The sequence below is a fragment of the Hesperophylax consimilis genome, chromosome 16 (assembly GCF_061612785.1).
Source record: "Hesperophylax consimilis isolate HC1 chromosome 16, BYU_Hcon_1.0, whole genome shotgun sequence".
NCBI lineage: Eukaryota > Metazoa > Arthropoda > Insecta > Trichoptera > Limnephilidae > Hesperophylax > Hesperophylax consimilis.
In genome coordinates this window covers 274,756-282,616 of record NC_142851.1, presented here as the reverse complement: position 1 = coordinate 282,616, position 7,861 = coordinate 274,756, and positions in this window count along the sequence as shown.

Here is a 7,861-nt window from a genome sequence, read left to right as displayed (position 1 = left end):
TTTAAGATTTTTTAATAATTTATCTATCAATTCTAAAAATATAGAATAATTATTAAAATATAGGTGAATTCATTGGCTGTATAGCACTACAATCAGTTTTATGTCTCCGTATTAAAATTCGGAGGTTTGATTTTTTTAATGTTGGCGGAAAATATTCAAAATCGTCGCCAAAAAACCGCGAGCAATCGGAGAAAAAAGTTTTTTGACGCGCGATCGTTCGAGTGGTTAAGAAAACTCTAAATAGAATGGTGTTTACTATTCATAGTTTTCGACCCTGGGTGATACCCCGCGCCCGGTTCATGTTCAGGTTTTTTTATTTTCTTCTCGATATTATAGAACATTTTCCGGTGGTTATTATCAATTATATCAATTATGTTTATTCTTGCCAAGCTCATCGATTTCAAGATATTGTATTCATTCATTCGGTCGTGGAAGATTGGCCCGATGAATTGACAATGATTTTTTAATAGAGCAGCTTGAGACCTTATTTTGTGGTTGAGTTTGGAAACATTCAAATGATTATTTTTAGATACTGAGTGAACTATAAAATTAGTGTGGTGAAGATTATTTACAAGTGACTAATTATATTTTTCGAAGATTTTTCATTTGTCCCAGTAAATAAGATGACAAAATGTTTTTTGTAAGGATTTCACATGACTGTAATATTGTTGCACTAAATTTGTCTACAGTGGCACCGGGATAAATATAACTCCGGCATTCTTTTTTTTTTAAATTTTTTTTCAATACTTCGTCTCATTTGTCTTCCACCCTCATCTCCAAAAATGAGTATTTTAGATTTGTTTTCCTGCGGTGGAATTACGAGATCTGCTAGTTGATGTAAGGAAATGTTATTTTCCAATGTGGGAAGTTGATTTGTTTCGGCTCCATAAGTCGAGAGCGATTGATTACTGTTTAAAGGTGTTAAATTTTTTAAGGAATTCTCCACTTTACGCATTACAAGACATGTTAGCTGAAAAGCAGTTGAAAGTTTCCAAAGAGCAGTAGCTCAAAGTCTCTGGAAATGTACTACTGTTCTTGGCCTTCTTGCAGTTAAATAGATCCGCCACATCTGCTTATCTATTATAAACTTCATGTAATTTAGGTAAAAGTGAGTATTTTCAATGCTCAACACTGGTATTGATACATTTAAACATTATTTTGGAACGAGTAGCTCGCGTAAGTACATGAAATTCATTGAGGTTAAGTAAATTAGGGCTGCTTATACTACCAATTACAATATTGAACATAAATATTAAGTCGGAGAATTTTAATTATTTTAATTCTTTCATTAAATATTTTTTTTATTTATTCACGTCTTAAAAGCTTTTATACGCAAACATTATTGTAGGTAAGTTGTTCAGGAGTACGATAATGTAGGTACATTAAATTTATATTAGGTCAATGGTACGAAGATCAAAAATCCTGATGAATAAGCCAGTTTAATAACCTACATTATGTCGTTGACTGATAAATACAAGGTACGAGGGTCAAAAATCCTGACTGAAAGCGAGTCTAGTAACCTACATTGCCACCTACAAAAAATATAAAAAACAAGGGAGTCATTATCCATACTTCCAGCAGTCAAGAGCAGGAGCTGCTCCTAAATGCCCCTATTTTGACCAGCTCCAGAATGTTGAGTGCTTGACTTCCAGTTAAGAGACTATCTAGGATAATATTTTTTAACGTGCCCCGTGAGCTATCACATGAAAACTTCTTAAAGAAGGCCCTCTCCGGAATCTCTGTGGGTGATGACTTTAATGAGTTTGCATCCAAGTGCTAATTAAGTTATATGGTTGGAGCTCGAACCGGACCGTCTTGCCACAGAGTGTATTCGGTGCTCGCTAACATTTGTCATGCGCTGGTGCAACAAGGACGGGTATTTGTGGACAGGACCATTTGCAGTGTGCGTGACTTTGTGGGACTTACCGTGTGTCTGAATTGCCAAATGGTTGGATACTCGCACAAGTTCTTCAAAGATACAAAGAGATGTTCCCACTGCAGTGTAGAAGAACACGCACGCGATGCCTGCCCCACTGCTGCTGCAGCACCCAGTTGTGCCACGTGCGCCCGTTTCGGAAAGCTCGCAGCTTGCCGTACCCACCCCACCGCAGATAAGGATTGCCCGACCTACAAGGCTGCGCTATTAAAGGACCTCTCCACCATCAACTATGACGTCTAATCATACAGAAAAAGATGACGAGTTACTTACTGTTGGCGAATTCAATATATTTTATCAAAATGTGAGGGGTATTCGATCAAAGACTGTTAGTGTACGTAATGAAAATTTAATTAATAACTATGATATCATTTTTTTTACCAAAACATGGTTGAACTTAACAGTATTCAGAGAAGAATTGTTTGATGACAGATATATAGTAATGGTGTTTGAAAGACAGAGTACGAAAACAGTGTGCAATATAGTTGTGAATGAGGAATACTAGGAGCAGGTGGATGATTGGTTTGTGTATTTAGGAAGTATGTTTACGAGAGATGGGAAGGCTGACAGAGATATTGAAAGAAGGGTAAATGCAGGTAATTCCGTTGATGGAGGACTGAACGCAGTTGACGCTAACAAAAAATTGTCCAAAGAAGTGAAATTAGCAGTCCACAACGGAGTGCTGGTACCTACCTTTATGTATAGCCGGCCTTTATATATATTTGACGGCCGGCATAGTCCAGTGGTAACGCATTGGACTGCCATTCCGAAGGTCGCGGGTTCGAACCCGGCGTGCGCAAATATTTTTCTTGATTAATTTGTGTTATTTCACAATTAATTAATTAAAATAATATATAGTATATTTGCGGCACGTTCCAGAGTGGAAGATACTACCAGTATCGCCCTGGTGTAAGACCACCATTCAGAATTGAAACGTTGCTCCAAATGGCTTTAGCCGTGTTTAGTGACTAGATCTGAATAGCCAGGTACTTCCCCACCTTCCTCTTCCCCCTTCCCCACTTACCTTCAGCCTCACAACATCCCCCAATTGGGGATGCCATAGTCTCACTGGCTCCAGACGGGAGCAGTTGGGACTCTTGTGAGGTATTTACTATAAAAAAAAAATGTATGGAAGTGAGGTATGGAACTGGCAAAGAAAGGATGAAAGTAGATTGAATGTTGTTGAAATGAGATCCCTGAGGCGTATGTGTGGTAAAACCATGTTTGATCGGGTGAGGAATGTGGAGATCCGCAAAGAGTGCAATGCTGATATAAGCGTAGTGAGTAAGATTAAGAAAGCGACGCTTAGATGGTTTGGGCATGTAGAGAAAATGAGCGAAGATAGGTGTACGGGACGTGTTTGCCTGCACAAGAAAAAACTGTAAATATAAGCACCGGCACACATTTATCTTTGTCCTTTGTAGTAATTCAAATAAAGCACTTGAGGTATTTCATTTGAATCGTTACAGATTTATTTAAAATACCATAAAATGCAGGGAATATTGACTCTTGTAATATTTTTGCATAAACGAATGCGTCTTGAGAAAGACTATAAATTCGAGATTTGTAATTTGCATTTTTAAAAGAACGCCTTTATAAAGACGATTGGTTTTTATTGCCGGTGCAACTTCTTGTATCCGTCAAGGCTCAGTCGGTAACGACTCTGCGGGGCGCTGGCTGGTGGGCTGGTTCAGTAGGCAACGATAGATCCACTCTCCGAGGCTGCCTGTTGGAAGGCTCAGTCCGTAACGACTCTGCGACATCGGGGCGGTTTAAAGAAATTGTAAAAAATAAAAAAAAGATATTAGAAAGGTATATACTATTAGAAAATGAAAAGAATAAAATATATACTATTATAATATGAAAAGGAAACATAAGTAATAAATTACGTAAATCTACCGGGAGAATCGCGTGTATAATAATAATGTGCGACACTGCTTGACAGTCCGATAAAGTTTTACATAGTACCTATGAAGACATAGTACCTATGAGATATATAATGCACTGATATCTGCTTCTACCTATCGAGTACTAGTAGTTTTTAATCTGAATTACATAATCATTATGATGGTATGGTATTTATCAACGAAGTTAATTCAGGGGAGTCAAACCGGTGATTGTTTATTTTAAATAAAAAAAATTAGATTATTAAGTATTCTTCTATGTTTTAACGATAAAAGATGCATTAATTGTAAAAATGAATCGTTATCAATGTCGTCAGAGGGAATTCCTAATTTGAAGTTAATGGTTCTGAGAAATTTGTGTTGGATTCTTTCAACGGAGTTTGCATGATTTTTGTAGGAAGGGTTCCATATAGACGAATTATATTCTAATTGACTTCTGACTAGAGTTGTATAAAGTAATTTTAATGTATGGATATTTTTGAAATCTTTAGATATTTTAGTAATGAAGCCCAACATTTTCATTGCTTTACTAGTAATGACATTAATGTGATTAGTAAATGATAATTTACTATCTAAGATTATACCGAGGTCCCTAATTTCAGGTACAGATAATAAAATGTGGTTGTTCAGTGTATAACTATTTTTTATTCTTTATTGTTTTTTATTCTGAAAAAACTCATAATTTGACATTTTTTAATATTAAGTGGCTAATAGAACACCACTCAAATTTTTTGAAATTGGATTGTAGGGACAAACAGTCATAGATATTCTTAATGATTTTAAATATTTTCATATCATCAACAAATAATGATATGTGAACATCAGAGAAAATAGAAGTGACATGGTTTATAAACAGTATAAATAATATTGGACCTAAGTATGAACCCTGAGGCACACCGCTAGTGGCTTCGAATTCGTAAGACAAGTGTTCTTTGATACATACAGTCAGTATACGTTTTGATAAGTAATCCTTAATCCAGTGTAATAGTTAACCACTTATTCCAAGTTTTGAAAATTTATTTATAAGGATTTTATGACAAACCTTGTCGAACGCTTTGCTGAAATCCGTATAAATTGAGTCGACTTGTTGCCTGTTAGCGAGAGCCCATGAGATAAAGTTTTTGTATAGTGTAAGATTAGTTAGAGTAGATCGGCCAGAGACAAAACCGTGTTGAAATGAAGAAATATTAAATTTTACACAAGAACATATTTTATGAAGAATTAACTTTTCAAAAACTTTCGTTATCGACGATTGTATGCATATCGGTCTGTAATTTTCAACTAAAGAATTGTCTCCGCTTTTAAATATTGGAGTAAAAAAGCTGTTTTTCCATATTTGCGGGAACTTACCCGATGAAAGTGATTGTTATATATATAATATTTATGTAAGGAAAAAAGTAACACTAGCCTATAGGGATGGGATGGCGGAAGAGAGGGGTATGGAATGGATCTAGTCTGTGTAATGTGTAGCATGTACGTATGTGTATTAATAAAAAATAATAATGATAGTATAATTATTTATTGATTTTAGGTTTGAAATTGTGGGGTGCTGAGTTAAATAAGTCTAATTCACTGTATGAAGTATTAAAATTTTATGAAGCACGGTGAATAAACACATTTTGTTTTGAGTTCGTGTTACATTGAGGGATGTTTAATGTGTGATTTTGTCTGGTTTGTCTGATGGGTACTCTTAATTGAACTCTTTCTAGTAATTCCGGTCAATCTATCACAGAGGTGGCAATTTTTTGTAAAAATAGTACGTCTGATGAGGACAATGGGCCCGAAAATCAAGGTATCGCAGAAAACGATATTGCACTTTCTCAATCCTTTCTATGTGTGACTTATACGTGGGATTCCAGACTTGAGAGGCGTACTCCAGAGAACTGCGTACATACGCAAAGTACAGCATTTTCATGGTATTTACTTTTTTTAAATTTTTTAACGTTCTGAGTACAAAGCCAAGTACCATGGAAGCTTTTGCAACCATGGATTCGATATGGCGCTCAAAAAGTAATTTCGGATCTAACACTACTCCCAGATCCTTAGTCTTTGTCATTTTGCTCAGTATTGTGCCGCCATTAAGGGAGTAATTAAAAGAAATGGGATTTTTATTTCGGGTGAAGCTGATGGTGCCACATTTTTTTACATTAATTTGTAGGTTGTTTTCTGCACAATAAATATGTAGGCGATTTAGATCTTCTTGCATGCGGGTACACTCATTGATACACGTGACAGGGGAAAATATTTTCATGTCATCTGTGTATAATAAAGTTCTGGAGTGGTGAAAACATTTCCCAATGTCATTAAAATGTATATTAAAGAGTAATGGTCCCAATAATGACCCCTGGGGTACTCCCGACGGCACGGTTTCCCATTTCGATTTATAGCCACCGACGACTACTGCTTGGCTACGGTTTGCTATATAGGACGAGAGCCATCTGAGGAGGTCTCCATGTACTCCGATTTGTAAAAGTTTTCTCAGCAAGATATCATGAATAACTAAATCAAAAGCTTTACTATAATCTACCTGTATACGTTGATCCATGTTATCTTGTAAGAATTCGGTGAATGCCGTTAAAGATAGTGGTTGTAGATTTCCCCCTCATAAATTTATGTTGGTTATTATTGAGTAACGATCTCAAGGCCAAAAACATCTGGTCATACACAATTTTTTCGAAAACCTTACTAAAGATGCAGAGCTTTAAAATTGGTTTATAATTTTCGACGTTAGATATATGGCTTTAAGATGGGAGTTACAAATGCCGTTTTCCAAGTGTTTGGGACTATCCCCTCATTAAAGGAGCGACTAAAAATTATGGATAGCGGTTAAGATAGGCTGCGGGCACATTTTTTATGAAGAAATTGGGAATTTTATCTGGGCCTGCGCCTTTTTTGGGATCTAAATCTTCAAGGTGTTTCTGTATATGATGCTGGTCGACTTTGGTCTTTGGGGTTGTCCGGTTGGATCTGGATGTTTCAGACCTGAAATATTTAGAGAATATGTTACAGATGTCAGACCCATTTTCAGCTTTTTCGTCTTAAAATGTCATAGTGTTCGGAACGCCGTGGGATTAGGAGTTGGATTTTATGTAATTCCAATCATTTTTTGGGTCGGAGGATATATCATGTTCAATTTTTAATAAGTAAATATTGGGGCATTCCCAATTAAGTTTTTTGTGGCGTGATCTTAGTAAAGAGAAAGTTGCGTAGTCAGATGGGTTTTTGTATATCTTAAACTTTTTAAAGTATTTGTATTTTTCTGATGTCAATTTAATGAAGGCCGAATTATTCTATGGCGGGTATTTAGAATTTCTACATAGTTTTTTGGGAATGTGGGCGTCTATTAGATTATTTAATTGTAAATAGAATTTTTTAATGCCGTGTTTACACCACCAATCGAAAGGAGCTGATGACAGTTTACCTAGTCGAGAGATGTATTAATTTGTTCGTAATCACCGCGCCTAAAGACGTAACCGCTTTTTAGTTCCTCCACTAGTGGATCGTGTTCAAAAAATGAAACTTCTATGATTAGTGAGGTGTGATGAGGGTCTTCTGAAATTAATGGTTCATCACATGCGGAGACCGTGACAAAGTCATTAAATAGGACGAGATCAAGAAAGTGACCGTTGGTATTTGGAATTCCATTATAATGGTGCAATCCAGAAAAATGCATCTAGTCTATAAATGATGTGCTAACAGGTGATAAGCGATCACTGGGTATAAAGGACGTGTTATTGGGAGTCTTATTCCATAAAATATCAGAGAGGTTGAAGTCACCTAGGATAATGAATTTGTCTGAGGGAAATTCCAACGTAAGTGCTGAAATTTGGGTGAGGAAGCTTTCCATAATTTGACGATATTTTGGTCCTTTAGGGAGGTAAACACAGCATATGTGAAGATTTGTGTGTTTGAATCCCTTGGATTCTAATGATATCCAGATGTCCTCAGCTCGCGAATGCCACCCTGGGCGCTCGTGAGCTACCAGTTCACGACGAACATCGACTAAGATACCCCCGCCCAA